This window comes from Echinops telfairi, unplaced genomic scaffold (genome assembly GCF_000313985.2).
Source record: "Echinops telfairi isolate 266 unplaced genomic scaffold, ASM31398v2 ScPeMD7_2;HRSCAF=8, whole genome shotgun sequence".
Taxonomy (NCBI): Eukaryota; Metazoa; Chordata; class Mammalia; order Afrosoricida; family Tenrecidae; genus Echinops; species Echinops telfairi.
The window spans coordinates 52,168,784-52,187,731 of record NW_022103898.1 but is presented as its reverse complement, the minus strand read 5'-3'; the positions used below and the strand labels follow the sequence as shown (position 1 = coordinate 52,187,731).

At 40.7% G+C, this 18,948-nt stretch overlaps 1 protein-coding gene across 2 annotated transcripts in view; it reads left to right on the top strand.

Moving 5' to 3' along the window:
* SYT1 (synaptotagmin 1) overlaps positions 1–18,948 on the top strand; it is a 645,406-nt gene that overhangs the window by 187,060 nt on the left and 439,398 nt on the right. For both annotated transcript variants that reach the window (XM_004700431.2, XM_013004114.2), the window contains exon 3: positions 18,764–18,830. The gene's annotated coding sequence lies outside the window, so the exon portion shown is untranslated. The remainder of the gene's footprint in view (positions 1–18,763; positions 18,831–18,948) is intronic.

Here is an 18,948-nt window from a genome sequence, read left to right as displayed (position 1 = left end):
TTACTTTCCATAGAGAAAATTAGACCACATACTTTCATTTCAAGTCTTTGTGAGTATAATAAGGACAGTGTCTGTCTGCGCTATGAGCTTTTATACACAATACACTTAGGACTAGATCTGGCACATAGTAGACATTCAGTATGCCTTACAATAAAACAATTGTAAGGTCCTATATATGGCCCCTCCCACTTAGGTGCAGTTAATAAAGATAGTTCGTGGTCTAATTTAGACCTGTTATGCTAAATATGATATATATCTCCTCAGATATATGAATAAAGTTAGCAGCTTCATAGATGTATAATTGGGTGGCGATTTTATTCTTTTTCCTTAATAAAAACTACACTTCAATTGCTAGTCTTGTCTCAAGAGCAATATGGTTGAAATGAAAAGAAGAAATAGCAACTACTGCCATTCACAATGGAATAATAACAGCACTATTTTTTTTGGTCGCAGTGTTATTTCAAAAGCGTCTTTCATGCTAACAACAGTCGTACACATTTTTGGTCTTGTATTCAGTGGTTGGAACATTATTCTGCAGGAAGCTCAACACAATATATTTGGGGACCTTCTTTTGAAGTCCTTTATGATAGCCCATCATTCTTCGGTGATTTGTATTGATGCACATATCAATTATGCTTTCAAACTTCTCAATATCTCACCCGCGAGTGTTATGGGCAGTGCAGCTTGTTCCTGTTTTGTAGCCTTTGTTAGTGCATTTGGAGATTGCATTGAAAGAGTCGAAGAAAATTGCTCCATGCATCAGCATTACAGTAGAAATTGTTTACTTTTCTTTTTTAATCTAACCAACTGTGCTAGTGTACTACATTATACAATTCAGTAGCAAAAAGGGAAGAAATAAAGAAGTGACCAAATTGGTTCTGTTGATAGTTGGAATGCTAGAGCAAATGTATTTTTGACTACTCCACAAAAGTAAACAACAGAAAGTGTAAATAAAATATAATGTGAAAGCAAGCATGCTTTCTGTTCTCTTCCTTATGACAAGGTGATTAATTTAATGTCACTTAGTGAAATTAAAATATTTTCCATGCATGTATTGCTATTGTCTAGCTAATGAATCTTGAACAGAGGTTTATTTATATAGAAGTGCTAAATGTGAACATAGGAGGTTACATGGTAATTGTAGGTTAATTAATTATGACTGTAATAAATGTTCCTTTAAGAAGTTCTAGGGTAATATTATGCATGTAGGGATAGAGTTAGAACTGACTATTATCAAGTAATTGCTCCTCTTTTTCATTCGACTACAGAAAGAACAGTAACTTTATCTGTAGGTTATGCTATTGCTAGCCAGTTGCATAGCATCAGTTGTGATCAGCTTAAGCACCACTGTATTTAGTTCTTATGTTAAATTGCTTTGTTGTACATGCTTATGCCCCACCCCCCATGGGTGTAGACAGTGTCATAGAGAACACAGGGAATTTTGTGATTTTACGCAGGTAATGTCTTTCTTTTCCATGTAGCATGAGTTTCATTGTTTAGAGAATGTTTGTGAAAGACAAGAAAAAGTCCACTTAAGCATTTATTAATGGTCTTTAAAATATTAAAACCCATTATATAGTCATGGTAATCTAAACAGACTGACCCGGGTACAATGAAAGATGAAGATCAATAGATTAGAATTGAGAACCCAGAATTACAACCAACTATCTCTAAACACCTAATGCTCGATAAAGGATTAAAACACATTAACTGGGCGAGAGACAAGCCTTTTCCACCAATAGTGCTGGAAAAACTGGATCTTCACCAGAAGCAGAATGAAACAAACACGTCCGTCACACCACATCCACAAACAAGCCTAAGAGGGAGCAAAGACCCAAATATAAACCGTACAATTATACAGAACATCAATAAAAAGTAGGGTCAGACTTAATTAAGGGTCTTAATACAAGATATAAACACACTACCCAACAAAATATCAAACATTGCCATTGTAGAAGCAAAATAAAGAACTGGGACCTTCTAAAAATGAGACATTTATACACATCAAAAAACTTCATCAAAAGACTCAACAGAGAACTCAAGAGATTGGCAAAAATATTTAGTAATAATACATCAAAAAAGGGCTAATCTCCAAAATTTATAGAAGACTACATCTTAACAAGAAAATTACAAATAACCCAATCAAAAAACTTGGCTCAAGACATAAATAGAAAATCCTCCAAAGACTACACCCATGCGGCCAACAACCATATGAAGAAATGTTCACAATAATTAGCACTGAGAGAAATACAATTAAAACAACATTGAGATACCACCTGACACTGTCACTTTTAGCAAAACTCCACAAAACCGAAAACAAGAAATGCTGGAGAGGATGCAGAGAGCTCAGCATGCTTTCACACTGCTGTAATTGTGCCAGCACTGTGGAAATCAGGGTGGTGCTTTGCTCAACAAACACAAGTACCTTATGATCCAGCAAGCTCTTTTCTGATTATATAACCTACAGAAATCAAGATTACAACACAAACAGACATATGCACACATGCAGTAGTTTCCATCATAGAACAAAACAAAACACAGAAACAACCCCACACCCTAATGATAGGGGAATGGATAAACAAGCTCCAGTACCTTCATGCTGTGGAATACAAGAGTAATTGTATTCCAACACTAATAGTAATTGTAATACAACACTACAAGAGAATGGCAGGTCTCGTAACCACCACAAGCCATGGACAGAGCCAGGGAGTATTGTGTTTAGCAAACTAGGTCAATCTTACAAAGATAAATATTTAGTAACACCATATGAAGAGGAAAAACAAAGAAAAATGTGGCTTATACGCAGAAAGATAAGACTGACCAATACGAGGAGGCCAGGGTTGGGGGCAGGAAGAGGGAGTGGGAGGGATAGGATATCGAGGAGGAAGGGAAGGCTCGGGAGGGGGAGAGAGAACCACATGGAGGGTTTATTAGGAGTTGGTGGATGTCATTTGAAAAGGCCTGTGAAAACATATACAGTATGTTTCTTTAAACCCGCCCCTCCCCAAACAAAAATCCTTCCAGACGCCTTATACCTTAAACCTAAATAGTGACTTGAGTAGCTGGGGTGAGGTCGGGGGGAGTGGACTTGGAGCTTTAGTTACAAGCATATTCATTTCAGAAAAAGAAAAGTGACATCAAAAAGTTTGATGAAAAACTCAATTCTTTGTTTATAGGTTTCGTCAGGTGGCGAGTGTGCCTTAAGTGACAGGGGTTCGATGCGGGCAGCTGGGCCTGTGAGGACAGGTAGCTTTGGGGGAGACAGGCACCTTCTTGACCTTCATGGCAGGGAGGAGTCACACCTGCTGGCTTGGTGCTTTTCAGGTGGCTTTCCTTGTGTCATCAGCCATCACTGGATCAACAGGCAGCCTGGCAGGTGGGGGGGGGGGGCGTTTTCCCCCCCACAAGATGAGCCGTGCCCATCTCTGACCATCCATTCCTTGCGTGGTGCCAGCTGGGTGGTCCTGCAGGGTGCAGGTGTGTGCGCCCCAGCCAGGAGGCTTTGCTGTGGGGAGAAGCTTAGCCCTCCTAAGCAGTGACTTAGGAGGCTTTGTGGTGGGCAGGTTAGGGAGGAGGCACTTTTTGGATGAACCCAGCTGAGCAGCTTCTCAGGTGTGCCCTGGGTGACTGGGAAGCATGGCTGAGTGGCATCTCTGCCCACCGATTCGGGTAGATTTTGCTGGCGGTCAGCTGAGCCATCAGGGCTGGGGAGGCTCCGCTCTGTGGCTGCTCTGCCCTGGTTGGAGCAGCATAGTTTGGGTGGACAGCTGGGCCACTGGTAGCCTGGAAGTTTGGGAGGAGGCATCTCTCAGATCTTTCTGGGCAAGATGCTTCACGCCTGGCAGCGGTACCCTCATGACTTGGACACCAGGGTGGGTGGCATCTCTGCCCCTGTCCTTGGAGGTGTTGCTGGGGCTCAGCTGTGCCATTGGTGGTGGGTGGGCTTGAGCTGGGCCCTTTGGTGGGGCAAGGTGGGCTGGTGGGGTTTGGCGTTTGGGAGGGGACATTTTTGAGGAAGTTCCCAGCTCATGCTTCCTAGCTAATAGCTGTGCCCTTGTTGTGCCTTTGTAGCGCCTGTGCCATCAGATAGGAGAGATTTCACCAGAGGTCAGCAGTAACCTCGGAGCTGGGAAGATTTTGTTGTCAGCTGCGCCCTGTGTGGAAGGGAGGGTGTCCTGTGGGTAGTTAGCTAGCCCTGCGGCGTGGGGAGATTGTGTCCATCACCAGCACCCACCTTCTTGGATTTTGGCAGGGCAGATGTTTTGCAGGGTGCTCTCCCCGTGGGGAAGGCTTTGCTGGTGTCCCCTGGCCAGTGGTCGCAGGGAGGCCTTGCGATAAACAGGTAGGCATGTGACGGTGAAGAGCTTGTCCCTGTGGCACCTTGCTGCATGATCTTAGCCGGGAGGCTTCACCTCGGGCAGCTGTGCCCTTGGTGGATTGGAGACTTTGAGGTGGGCAGCTAGGCTGGCGGCGACGGGGAGGCTTTGTCCTCCACCATCCTAGTTTTGCCCTCCACCGGCCACTCACCTATTTGGGTGGGGTCAGTCGGGAGTTTTTGCCAGTAGGGACCTCTGTGAACAGCCGGAGGAAACACCGCCTGAGCCCATTGCTGTAGCCACTGTGTCAGTGCATCACCTGGAGGGGCTTCCTCGTTTTCACCGCCCTTCCACTTAACCAAGCTTGTCCTTCTCCTGGGACTGGTCTCTCCTGCCAACATGTTCCAGTGATGTAAGACAGTCTTGCTATCCTTGCTTCTAAGGAGCACTGGCCATACTTCTAAACCAGGTCTGTTTGTTCTTTTGCAGCAGTCCATGGTACGTTCAGTAGTCTTTGTCAGCGCCACAATTCAGGCCTATCGTTTGTTCTTCAGTCTTCCTTATGCAGTGTCCAACTTTCACATGTATATGAAGCAATTGAAAATAACCATGGCTTGGGTCACATGTATCATAATCCTCAAAATAGCATCCTTGCTTTTCTATACTCTAAGGAGGTCTTCACGCAAAGGAACATAGCCTTTCATCTCTTGACTGCTGCTTCCATAAGCATTGATTGTGCATACAATCAGGACAAAATCCTTGACAACTTCTGCTTTTCTCCCTTTATCATGATGTTATCTATTGGTCCAGCTATGAGGATTTGGGTCTCCTTACAATGAGTTGTCATCCATACTGAAGGCTGCAATCCTTCATCTTCATCAGCAAATGCTTCGAGTCTTCCCCACTTGCAACAAGCAAGATTGCGTCACCTACCTCTGGAAGGCAGAGACTGAGCCTTCCTCTGACCCTGATGCCGCATTCTTCTTCATATGCTCCAACTACTCAGATAATTCAAACAGTTGGAATAGTATGGTGAGAGCCCACAACACTGATGTACACCTTTCCTGACTTTAAACATTACCTTAGGATTAAACAGTAGCAAAGCAAATTTCAGTGTGATGTATAACATGCTGTGCAATAGATATGGACAGTTATTTTGCAGGCAAGGACACCTGTCTTCAGTTCTCTTGATGCCCAACAATAATTGAAACACTCGCATAGAATCTGAGAAACCTGTGTTGAGCTTTACATATTTCGAGAGATGGACCCTTGGCCTCACTTAACTAATTTGTATTCAGCTAGGTTTGAGCTTGCCATCACCCTCTGCCAACCAAGTTTACTATTCTTAATGTAATTAGCATTTAAATGATTTCATTCTGTTGACATTTTAGTTCATGTTATGATTGTTAGTAAAATTGAAAATCCACATGTGGTAGATGGTATTACATAGACTCCATTAAAGCCTGTTAAAATAAGTTATTATATTCTGGCTCTCTCTTATTTCAGAAATATGAAAGTGTTTATAGCAGAATTAATTTTTCTCCAAAATGATATAATCCTAAACTATAAATAAAGAGGAAATTACAGTGCTAGGGGATTATATCGTAAGTACCGCAGTGACAACATTGGGAAATTCATCAAAAATCACTTGTTATATAGAATTCCATACGGATTTTTATTTTCATTCACTGTTTGGTCTCTTCTGAAGAATTTTATAAAAGAGGGCTAAAAATAAAAAATCCATACCCTAGTAATCTCTGGTTAGATTCATATCTTCCAAAATATCTGTTGGTTTTAAGGAATTCGTCTGATCTTTCTCTTGATCATAGTCCATATTCAGTGAAAATTAGCTGCCATTCCCATTAGACACATAGGATGACAAAGTGGAGCCGAGAAAACAGTTCTTCCACATCATCACCTGACTTGCTCTGTCGTTATTCTAGTCATTACATCACTTCATGGGTGAGTTGAGAACATCTTCCCAGTCAAGTGAAAGAAAGAGTGTTAAAATTTAATAAAACAATTAAAAAAATATGTTGAACTCTTCCCTAAATCTTTAAGTACCCAAGTGCTTTCTTTAAAGAAAAATTTAGTATGAGTTAATTATGCATACACCAAGGATACATGCATACTCTTTTTAAAAACAATTTCATTGGCACTTAAGCCCACATATCAGACAATTCAACAGTTTAATCATATCAAGAAGAATCATAACAACAACCAATTTTAGAACTTTTTCTTTTCCACAGTTAAGTTGCCTTTAAAATGAGTTGTGTAACACATTTAGTTTTAGTGCCCCCTCCCCCCTCTGGCATTGTTTACTCCCTGAATCCTCGCTTCTACCCCCACCGCACATCTCCTGTAAACTCCTGGGTCAGTTATTATGGCGATCCACCCCCTTCTCCTGTGCTTCACAAACTCAAACCCGCAATATTAATCATATAAAGAGATTCTTTATTTATCTCAAATGTCCTTAGAGTCTCTGTGTATGAATGCTTAAGTACCTTTGAAAACTTCTCTGAACAAGTCGGTGGTTTACAAAGCCAGAGGGTAACGTTTTTGCTCATTTGTAAGAAAAGAAATTATTGGAATTAGGTGGTTAGCTCTTATTTATGAGCTTCTAGCTTAGCGTTCCCACCTAGCTCTTTCTCACAGCCATCAGACTGAGTTGGACTCTCAGCGACCTCATAGGACAGGGTAGAACTGCCTCTGTGGGTTTCTGATGCAAGTAAAAAGCCTCCTCTTTGCCCAGAGGAGAGTCTGGTGGTTCGGCAATGCTGACCTGGCAGTTAGTCCAATTCAGAGCCACTGCTCTACCAGGGCTCCTCTTTTCTATTCAGAAGGGTTGTTATAATCCATTAATGAGAGACCTGGAGTCTACTGTTCTGAAATTGACCTTAGGGGCATTCATTATCGGAAAGAGAATACTTTGAAATTCTTACCTTTCCAATTCTCAAAAATATAAACCTAAAAGCTTATAAAATGTGTTTTTTTATTGTTTTATTAGGGGCTTATACAACTCTTATCACAATCCATACATACATCAATTGTGTAAAGCACATTTGTACATTCATTGCCCTCATCATTCTCAAAACATTTGCTCTCCACTTAAGCCCCTGGCATCAGGTCCTCATTTTTCCCTCCCTCCTCGCTTCCCCCTCCCTCATGAACCCTTGATAATTTACAAATTGTTGTTTTGTCATACCTTGCCCTGTCCGACGTCTCCCTTCACCCACTTTTCTGTTGTACGTCCCCCAGGGAGGAGGTCACATGTAGATCCTTGTAACCGGTTCCCCCTTTCCAACCCATTCTCCCTCTACGCTCCCAGTATCGCCACTCACACCACTGGTCCTGAAGGGATCATCCGCCCTGGATTCCCTGGATTTCTAGTTCCTATCTGTACCAGTGTACATCCTCTTGTCTAGCCAGATTTGTAAGGTAGAATTAGGATCATGATAGTGGGGTAGAGGAGGAAGCATTTAGGAACAAGAGGAAAGTTGTATTTTTCATCATTGCTACATCGCACCCTGTCTGACTCATCTCCTCCCTGAGACCCCTCTGCAAGGGGATCTCCAGTGGCCTACAAAATGGGCTTTGGCCGGGTTTCTACTCCGCATTCCCCATCATTCACTATTGTAAGATTTTTTGTTCTGATGATGCCTGATACCTGGTCCCTTTGACACCTTGTGATCGCACAGGCCGTGTGCTTCTTCCATGTGGGCTTTGTTGCTTCTGAGCTAGATGGCCGCTTGTTTACCTTCAAGTCTTCAAGACCCCAGATCCTATATCTTTTGATGGCCGGGCACCATCAGCTTTCTTCACCACACTTACTTATGTACACATTTATCTTCAGCGATCGTGTCGGGAAGGAGAGCACACAATGATTTGATATTTCCTTCTTTGATGCCTGAAACTTGTTCCCTTCAACACCTCGTGATTGAAATGGTAACTCTTTATGAAAGTAGAAAGCCTCATCTTTATCCTTTGGAGTTGTTAGAAGTTTTGAACTACTGACCCTGGGTTAGTAGCCCACTGTGTAACCACTATGCCACCAGGTCTCCCCAAAACTCCACAGTATTAATCCATAAAATAATCAAGGAATGTCAAATATTTCTTGGAAAGGCTTTTTTTAAAGGTTTTATAAGATTATAACATCATAAATAAATAAATTTTCTTATGAATGGATCAATAAGCAACACCATGATAAATGTAAAAAATATTGACGCTGTCAAAGATTTAATTTTGCTTGGATTCACAGACTGGAAAAGGACCTGATGCTTGGTAGAAGAAGGTCAGTGCAAGAGAGGAAGACCCTTAGTAGGTGGACTGGCACAACGGCTGTATCCATGAACTCAAGCAGTGCAGCTCTGTGAGGGGCCCAGCACCGGTGGCTAGTTCTCCGGTGCAAAGGGCTAGGACTGACTTTAGAGCACCTAGCAGTACGGTTCTTCCCAGTGCTGAAAGAATCCATGCGGCAGAAGCACCTTTGCAAATCCAAGTAGCGTTTATGAGGGAAAGGGAGGTTTCAGGAAATACAGCCTCAGACACTACATGGGATCTCTGGAAAACATGCGAGGCCGTCTGGCGGGCTGTGGGAGAATTCACAATGGAAGATGGCCACTTCAGCGGAGTGTGAAAAACCACATGGTAAAATGGCCGTTAAGAGGGGTCCACAGAGCCAAAAGAGGAGACCCGGAACTTGAAAAAAAAAAAAGAGAGAGAGAGAGAGAGTAGTTGAGAGATCTTGCCCTCCAACCTGAAAGAGACAGCCACCTGAGAGGGCAGCCTGCTATTTATTCCGTCCTATCCCCACTTGGGGGTGGGCGGGCGGGGTGGGTGTGGTTGAGGGTGTTGGCTGTTCTTAGTGGCTGAGTCCAGGCGCATGTGTGGTGTAATGTTGCTGGTGCCTAGGATGTGTGCCCAGGTTGACCTTCACCAGTGTCTAGGTGACCTTGGTCTGTAATGCCCAGCCTTGGATTGTCCCCATAGGTGTCTAATGTGTGCCTGGTCTCTTTCAAACCCCTTTATTGTGGCACGCCCAGCTAGTTTTTGTTTAGTGTAGGCATTTGGTGGAGACAGCCCCTTCTATCCCTGATCTTCCTACCTGTCAAGACTACAGTCAATCAAATAATCCTTCCTTTATAGAATATTGTACACTATCTTCCTCCCCACTGTGCAGAAGAAGACACTATATTCAGAAAATTAACTTATTTAATATTTATTTATTTAATAATTGGTAGCAGAATTACTAGAATATAGGTTTTCCATCATGCCCAAATCTATTAGAAACCTTGTTTCAAAAAAACAGGATTAAAATACTAATAGCTCTGAATTTAGACCTTGCCATTACCACTTCCTTATTCCAAAGTCATTGTGAGCTGAGTTTGCTCATGCAGACATAGAGCTATGTAACACCTACTTCACCATGTCTTTGTGAAGAAGAATGTGGTAAGTGTATGCACTCTGCTGAAGGAAGCTCATTAAATAGCAATTATAATATTTTTTTAATGAGGCCACAGCGCCCAAAATAGACATACAATTTTCTACCATGAATCTTTGAACAGGAGCAATATTCATATAAATATAAAAATCCCAAATACCTGTGACGTCATCTGTATGGTTGTTTATAGAAAGGCATCTTCCTTCACTGGCCACTGCAAGTTCAGCTGGGAGACCCGCCAGCTGCTCTCGGGGAGAACTGGGGCAACCAGCTCGGGGAAATCCTGCCCCTTGGAATCCCCAGGGGGCACGTCTTCTCTGTCCTCCAGGGTGGACGCAAATGGAGTTTGAATGTTCATATCTTAAAGAAAGAGGAAAATGAACAATTTTTTTCTCTACTGAACTAAACATGAGGATTTCTTATTTTCTGTTTTATTCCTAAAACGTTTCCCACATGGATGTAAAATAGAAGGAGCTAGGAGATGGAAGAATATTGAAAGTACCATAGTGGTGACAATTATTGAAAGTACCATGCACTGCCAAAGAACAACCAGACTGCTTCTCAGAGGCAAGAGTGGTGAGATTTCCTCTCATGTACTTTGGATCGGTTGTCAGGAGAGACCAGTCCTAGAGAAAGACTTGCTTGGTGAAATAGAGGGGCAGTGAAAGAGCGGAAGGCCTTTGATGAGATGGACTGACACAGTGCCTGCAGCAGTTGGGGCTCAAACAGAACTACCATTGCGAGGCTGCTGCTGGACTGGTGGGCTCTGTTTTCTTCTGAGAGGGGCTATGAGATGGAACCCACTGGCAGCACCTGACAGCCTCAGCAGGAGACGGAAGACAGCACCTAGGCTAGCATTGCCCAGCTGAGCCTGCATTTTCAGCTTTCAGCTCTGCCCCTGATTTCCATCAGGAACCTTGGTCCGTATTCCAACGCACCCTTTATTTGTTCAGTGACACTTTGCTGGGTGTGAATTTGCAGAAAAGGGGGTTTAAAGAAATTGTTTTTCCTCTGTCAGCTCAAAATCAATCTCAACAATCATCGACCCACTCTCCCCATCCAGTTTTCCTAAAAAAATCCTAAGAAATCCCAGTCAAGTTATTTCCGTTTCTTTTCACTTCCATAACAACCTGCTCGCTCACATGTGCAGTTTATACAGCTACCTTTGAGCTCCTTGCAAAGATATTTGACTGGCTTCTCCTTTTATACAAGGCCAGTAATTATGGAAGAGTCTGTTGTATCTAAGTACTCTTCACAGTCTCTAATTGACGAAGTAAAAAATCCTTATGAAATACAAAATTTCTTGAAAACGGGCCAGTTCTTTTGCCCTCCCTCTCCTCCATTGCTTCCTCTACTTTGTGACCCCTTCCTGTGGCCCAATACTTCCTGAGCACAGACCCCCATCCTCCAACCACCCTCTCCAGCTTTGCTACGGGAGTACTTGCACAGAGGTGTTGAGTTGAGCATCTAGTCCTGGACAACGTGCTGCTTTTTTCCTTGCTGAAGGCAAGAGACTCAAGTGGAAAGTCTATTTCAAGCCACAACTTCAAGTTTTCCTACTGCTTGAATATATTTTGGATAACGAAATTAGACCCTTTGACTCCATGTGACAGGTGCCCAAGTCCTTCCTACCCAAAGTCTCGGAAGAGAATGCTGAGAAGAAAGTTGAAATAAGGGATCGTAAAAGCCCATGGGCACCCACCGAACTTGATGATGTGAGTCATTTTTGACAGCTGCAAATAAACATTCCTCTTGATGAAGTTAGAGTAGGTCCATCCCATCTCCACCGACTGATGAGTGCTTATGGAGTAGTTACTCATTTTAAGTGCCTCCTTGCTGTAGGGAAACACAATGAATAGCCTATGACCACGTCTTAACTTGTCAAGTCAAAACCAGCAGGATTAAACTGGAGCACATTATGAGATCATGCATGTAAGTGGTAAATTGTGTTCAGATCATAACTGCCCTACAAGTTTGTAGACAAGAAAAGACAGGAATCAATATTGGATTTGGAAGGCCTTATGGAGGCTGGATTTGGAGCACTTTATGGTGTATGCCAAAGAGGCCTGGTGCCTAGTGGTCAGCCGTTTGAAACCACCAGCCTGTCTGTCAGTGGGAGAAAGATGAGACTTTCTACTCCTTTAAAGAGTTAAAGCTCAGAAACTCACGAGGGAAGTTCCACTGGACAGGGTCAGAATTGACTTGATAGCAGTCAATTTGTTTTTGTTTTTTTCTTTTTTTGGATGGAAATGTCAAGGTGTCAACAGTTATGTGGGTAGGTCCCGAGTTATAAAGTATTCCATTGAATTAATATCAATCGTAAGAGTTTCTTTGTCTCTCTATTCTCTAAGGTGGGGCAAATCTAATTTGATAATATTTATATTAATTCCTGCTACTTTGTGGCTTCTTTGGACGTTGTGAGTTTGTTTTGTTTTTTTCCCTTTGGGAATTTTTAATGCAGAAACAAAAAGAGTGTAGATGCTCTGATTATAATAAAAAGTTGGTCAACTATTCTGTATCTGCAAGCCTATATCAATAGTATGTGTAAATCATACATCTAAGAACCACACATCCCCTTTTCCCTTCTGTAGCCTTCATTGGGACTTATTCCCGATGACTTCAGCCAGTCTATTTTTACCTAGTACTTTTCATATGGAACACATACAGGTTATTCTCTTTTACGAACACGCTCACAGTTGTCCGTTTTGATAAACAGACCTGCAGCAAGAGCTATTTAGAGCAGAAGGCACCTTGGAGAGCCACCTTTGTCCACTCTCATAGCTTGTGAAATCGAGGTCAAAGTAGATGAAGAACTTTGCCTAAGGTCGCACACTAGATAGGGACAAAGTCAGAACTAGGATTACATGGCATCAATTTGACATGTATCCATATACAGCATCATTCCTTCAACATTTACTGATGCGGCAGCGCTAACTATCCTAGGGGCTGCTGCCAAACTGGCCCCTATTGGCCTCTTTTTGTTCCTGCCACTCTCCTTGCCCTGAGGGGCACCACTCAGGCTGACTTTCCACTATGCATGTATATTTTTAATAGTTTTACTTCTTCCTGCTTTGATAGTGCCCTTATCTTCTCTCAGTTCCAATTAACTTTACCAAGCTTCTCATTTAATTAATTCCCATTCCTCTCTTCAAGGTACAAACAGGCTCTCCTCACTTAGTGCCATTCTGCCTCATTATCATCTCCCCATTCTAAAATAATTATTTTGAGTATAATGAAAATGTTAAACATGGTTGAACCCAGTATGTGATTATTGTAATTCCGACTGCCAACAAGTGTGTTAGTATGTGTTGACTTCTGTAATAAAGTGTCACAACAGGAGAATGAGTTGCTCCTTCATCCCCCACCAGCCCCTTTAAATCTGTGTTAGTAAACATTTGCTCCATCATACTGGAGAGAGGCTTATAGACGTCATCCTCTGAATGGCTGGCAACGCTCAGCCACAGAGGAAGGAAATGGAAAAGGCCTATGCCCCAAATATGAGATACAGTCTGTTGATCTTCTATGTTGTTTCTAGAAAAATGCATATTCTGTACTAATGTTCATCATACTTCTGCCAGTGATGCCACTGACACCTACAGTGATTGCATCTGTTCATTGAACATTTCGTCATTTACTCTAGTATCTTCTGGTATCGAACACTCTCCCGTAGTTATCTGGATAAAGATGATTGCTTTTATAGTTATACACCAAGTAAAACAAAGTCTGTGTAATAAAAATAGGTGCGTTCCCATGTAATGTTTTGTAGAGATACTGGAAAATGGAATTTTATTTAATTTTGAAAGGTGGTTTTGGAGTCTGTTTGGGGACAATGTTTTGCTTTGCTTGGTCTGTCAAAACACTTGCAAGAATGGTAAAGAAGACTCCCTATGGTGCCCATCTATCCTTTCCCTAGATTCACCAGTGCCCTACATTCCATCTGTTACCCTTCTGTGCCTTCCTCTCTCCTTTTTCCTTCTCTCACTTCCTCCCTCCCTCCCTCTTTCTACCTAAGGAAAAGCAGGTCTCGTTGTATGTTGACTGTATTTCCTAAGAACATTTTCTTACATTACATAAAAAGTTATCAAATACAATCAGATACAACACCCTCTTCCAAGTCATAAGCCATGTTCAAGTTTTATTCATTGTCCCAATATTGTCCAAATAGCTCATTTTCCCCTTTGCACCTAAGATCTAATCCAGAATCATACAAAGTGTTTACTTGCCATGCAAAACTTTGGTTTTCTCTTTAAAAGCTTACATTCCATTAGGAGGGACCTGAATAGGGTGTCTTTTTCAAAGTAATCTCTACTTGCTGACGGCCTGTTGTTACAAGAATAAGAGTTTAAGCCAAAAACTATCTAATGAAATCCCTTAGGATTGTTGATATGTGTACTGAGAAAATGGCACATCAACCCCACTGGTAACTATGCACCAACTGTAAGTTTAATGTTGGAATGAGAGGAAATTCAAGACAGAAAACTATCAGTCCATCAATACCTTACAGTTTTGATGTTTAAAAACAGAATTAAAACCACCCAATAAGAGTGCAGCCAATTAAAAAAAAAAATCCAACTTGGCAGTTGTGCTACACTGTCCGAAAGGGTCATTGTGAGTTGAGCTCTACTGGATGATGCATACGCATGCAGCCGCCCCCTCCCCTCCCCCACACACGTTATTCGTTTTAGTACATAGAATATTTAGTTCAAATATGTAAAACAAATCGAAGCAGCTTCTGTGTGTGAGAAGGTTGTACAAAGACAAAAGTACATGGCCCCATTACAGGGAAACTGTGAGTCATGCCTCCAATACCATTTCCGTTACTAAAAAGCCAGATAAATAACAGAAAGGGTACAAAATAATCACATGCTCTTGTCACCATTTCCCCTCTACAGTAAAGATGTATTTATACATCAAGGGGAGTAAAAGGAGCCAACAGGAAAAACAAAGCCAGTGAACGGTACGTGCCCGTATGTAGCACATAGTTGAAAATTAAAAATGTAAATAGTTTGTTGTCTTCTACAGTGGAACAGTCTTGCCCATTCATCCTTGTGATGGATATGCATGCAAAGCCAAAATGAAATCAAATCCCTACAGATGGCTCAATAAATCACACAAATCTTTAATCCTTTTGCTCCGTCCCTTTGGGAAGCTTACTTATCTCTTGGTAAATGATAATGCTTGACCTAAATAGTATTCTTATTATTTAAGTGGAGCGCCTTCTTTGTTTTCTGTCAAATTCCTCTACCCCCATATTTATTCTGCAAGATCTTTTTATCAGTCAGTTTACCTTAGTTGATGCCCATAGAATCTTGTATATTTTGTTTGTTTTAATAAGAACAGTTCCAGAATCCTGAAACTATCTACAGAAACCTTATCTAAAATTGATTGTGCTTCAGAGTTGTATTTTAAGAGGCAGCCAGGCAAATCCAAGTGCATTTCACATTGCTCTTTCTAAAGGATTTTACTAGAAAACAGTTGAGTTTCAAGTAGGAGTGAAATGAAAGCAGACCTTGGAGCTTAACAATTGAGCAGATGCTGGAAATGCAGCTTTGGAAATAGAGCTGTCAGTTCATATCGTTGCTGCTGAGTACTGGTGTGAGCCAATAGCTAAAGCTGCTGGCATGGTAATGCTTCTGTGGTTCTGTGGAAAACAGACACGGTAAGAGCTCAGAAAAAAATAAGTTGCATGGCTATTATGACTCTTTCTTTAATATTTCATCTTTTCTTGGTTCTCATTTTAATTTTTTTGCAGGCTAAAAATGACAAAGACTTATGTAATAAGGTACTTGTCCCGAGTACTGTGAAATTTTTCATTTATGAGTTGCTAACATGTCAAACCAAATCAGCAATTCTTGACATCTTTATTTCATTAAAGCAATTCCTGATATTGACTCTTGGGAAGAATTTAATTTTCCAGCTCTCTAAACTAAAAATTGAACTTGTATGCAAAGATATGCTGTTATTTTTCTTCTACCCGATGTGCTTAAAATACGTACATAGATCATCTAGGTAATGTATATATTCTCCCTATATATAGTGCATATCATATTCATTCACTTTTGACTAACCAACTATTAGAGAATTTTTTTTCCTAAAACATCCTTTCTTTCTCATCTCAATATGTCAGTTCATTTTAACAATGCCCAGTGAGTCCCAGTCAGACTTGGTGGTGCTGGGGGTGTTAGGTCCCATCCAGTCGGTTCGGGCCAATAGTTATCCTATCTGCTTAACAAAAGAAACACTGCCTGGTCCTGCGCCGTCTTCACAATTGTTGCGACGCTCGAACCCATTGAGGCAGCCTCTGTGCCAGTCCATCTCCGGGGGGAGGGGGGGGCTGCTTCTCTTTCACAGCCCCTTCCCTTTACCACTCATGATGTCCTTCTGCCAAGACGGATGCCTCCGACATTTCCAAAGCAGCTGAGATGAAGTCTCTCCATCCTTGCCTCTAAGGATCACTCTGGTCGTACTTCTTCCAAGACAGAGAGGTTTGTCCTTTTGACAGTCCAGGATAACTTTCAATTGTCTTCACCAGCACAGTTTAAACACACCAGTTCTTCTTCCTTATTCACTGTCTAACTCTAATCAGCATATGAAGCAATGAAAAATATCATGGCTTGGGGCAGGCACACCTTAATCCTCAAAGTAACATTTTTGCTTCTTAATAATAAGTGGTCTTGTGCAGCAGATTTACCCAATGCAATGCATCATTTGATCTCTTGACTGCTGCTTCCCCGAGCATTAATTGTCGATCCAAGCTAGACAAAATCTTTGACAACGTTGGTTTTTTTCTCCATTTATCATGATATTACTTATTTGTCTAGTTGTGAGGATTTTGGTCTTCTATACGTTGATTTTATAAAAAGATTGAAGGCTACAATCCTTGATCTTCTTCAACAGGTACATGTTAATAGAAGGATAAAATCATGAAAATTTCCATAAAGGGCTTTCAAAGCTGGAGCTCTAAAGCACATGTCCAGCTTTCATTCACAATGATTTTTATTTAGAGGAAGTGACATAAACATATTCTCAAGGAGAACTTACTTCTTCCCCTCCTTTTAGCCTCCTATGTAAACTTTCTTGGTCAACAACACTTTGTACTAAACAGCTGTAGTTCCTATTCTGCCGACACAATATGTCCTTGCCTATCTACCTTCTGGGTTGTCATGGAGCTTGCCATCATTTTAGAGTGCACTCTGCCTTTCCTGATGATGTGCCCTCGATGTTAAAAAACAGTTGCCTCCCTGTCCATTCTGTCAGTGACCCCAAAGAGGAGAGTCGCATGGCCTCAGAGGCTTCCCCAGGCCATCAGCTTTCAGGAAAGAGATGACCACATCCCTTGTTCACCTGGCACCGCTGGTGGTTTTGATCTGACCTGTAGATCAGTCACTGAGCTCTTGACCCCTGTGCCACCAGCACTCCTTCCCTGGATGGCCAATCCTTTGATGGACAAGTCCACCACTCTACAGGCATAGAATGGTGGGACTCAGCTACTTCCCACTAGTTTGGCAGAACTAACACCTAATTTTTTGTTGATTTAGGTGAACTGGTTGTTAAAATGGCACTTGTAATCAGAGTTCTCTCTAAGGTGGGTGGCTGGGCATTCGACCAATATGGAAATCACAAATTTACTTTTTTATACTCATCTGCATAACAGCATATTCTAAGTGCCTATAATAATGCTCATTCCATCTAGCAATATAAAAAATTAGACAAAAACATGCTTTTAATAATGACTTCAGAAAACGTGTTATACTTTTCATGAAGTACTACATTTTTGTAGTACTTTGTCACTTCAGTAAACAGACATATAAAGTGATGAGACAAAGTGCCAACCAACCAGTAGAAAGAGGAAAAATCTCAGCCAATGAGGCTCATACAAATGCGATGAATATTGTAAGTGAGGATGCCAAGCAAGAAGCAACATGGAAATATCTTTTTATTGCTCCTTGTCAGGTCTAATTTTAAATTTTTTCATGAATACTTTAAAACACTTATAATCTAGTTTTGTGATTCTTATTTAATCATTAAATGCATGAAATACTAAACTGCCTTTTGGTTTATCTTATTTTATACTTAAAACCGTCATTAGGGCAGTGTTTATATACTCTATTATCTCTTAATAAGTTAGATATGAAGCCCTGAAAGATTAAGAGAAAAAAAAAACTTTTAAAATGTGAAAGAGACCTGGAGACACCAATAAATCTTAAGTGCTGCTTTTCCGAAACCCCCGTGGGAATTTTGTGTAGTTAAAATGAAGGTAGATGAGAGTGTTTACATTAATCTTTACCTAGTGAAATTTATATTTATCCACAAGTTTATACTTTTAAAAAGTGTTCATACTTTTAAACAAAAGATCTGTGTTTATCTTTAGTAACTATCTATCGACAATTTTAAAGTAGGGTTTAACATGTTTGTACTTCAGCTTGAGCCATGGAGTCAACCCCCTGTTCAATTCCTAGCTCACAATATTAGCAACAACAATAAGCTGTGACCTAGCTTTGTGCTGTGTCATAGAATTGTATTAAGTTATAGCTAGGAATTGATTAGTCTCTAAAAAATAAATAATTATGTATAATATATTTAAGTATTTGAAATATTAGTGAAAAATATCAAATTCAAAAGTAACATGTATGTATAATGTTGATTTATAATAAGCATATTGATACTTCATTTAGCACTATTTAATTTACTAACAATTGTGTACTTTTCTTTAATAACTATTTAGTCTAATATGCCTTCAAAAATAGCTGTCTGGATTAATATCAATTTAAATTTCTCATCGAAATAGTTTAGTGTAGAAGGCATAATTTACTTTTCATAAAATCAGTGTATAACCTTGTCACAGGATCTTGACCTCTAGCTTCTTAAGCCAACTTTGAAATCCTTATGTAAAAAGATAAAAAAGTATTGTGTATTTTAACATATATGCTGCGATTTCAGCAAATATATTAAATAACAAGAACAATAAAATATTCAATTAACCAAAACCAAATTATTTTTACCTTAGGGATACAACACAAATTCTGAAAGCAAGAAAATAAAGAGCAAAATACTCCAGAATTCTCCAGAGAACTGTAAGTACTTTAATGATGTTAACTATAAGTGAGCACCTGTAATGTTAGAAGATTAGCCCAATGGATATTTTAGAAATATTCACTGTTCTTGTTTTCCAAGATCAGAAATTAGCATAGT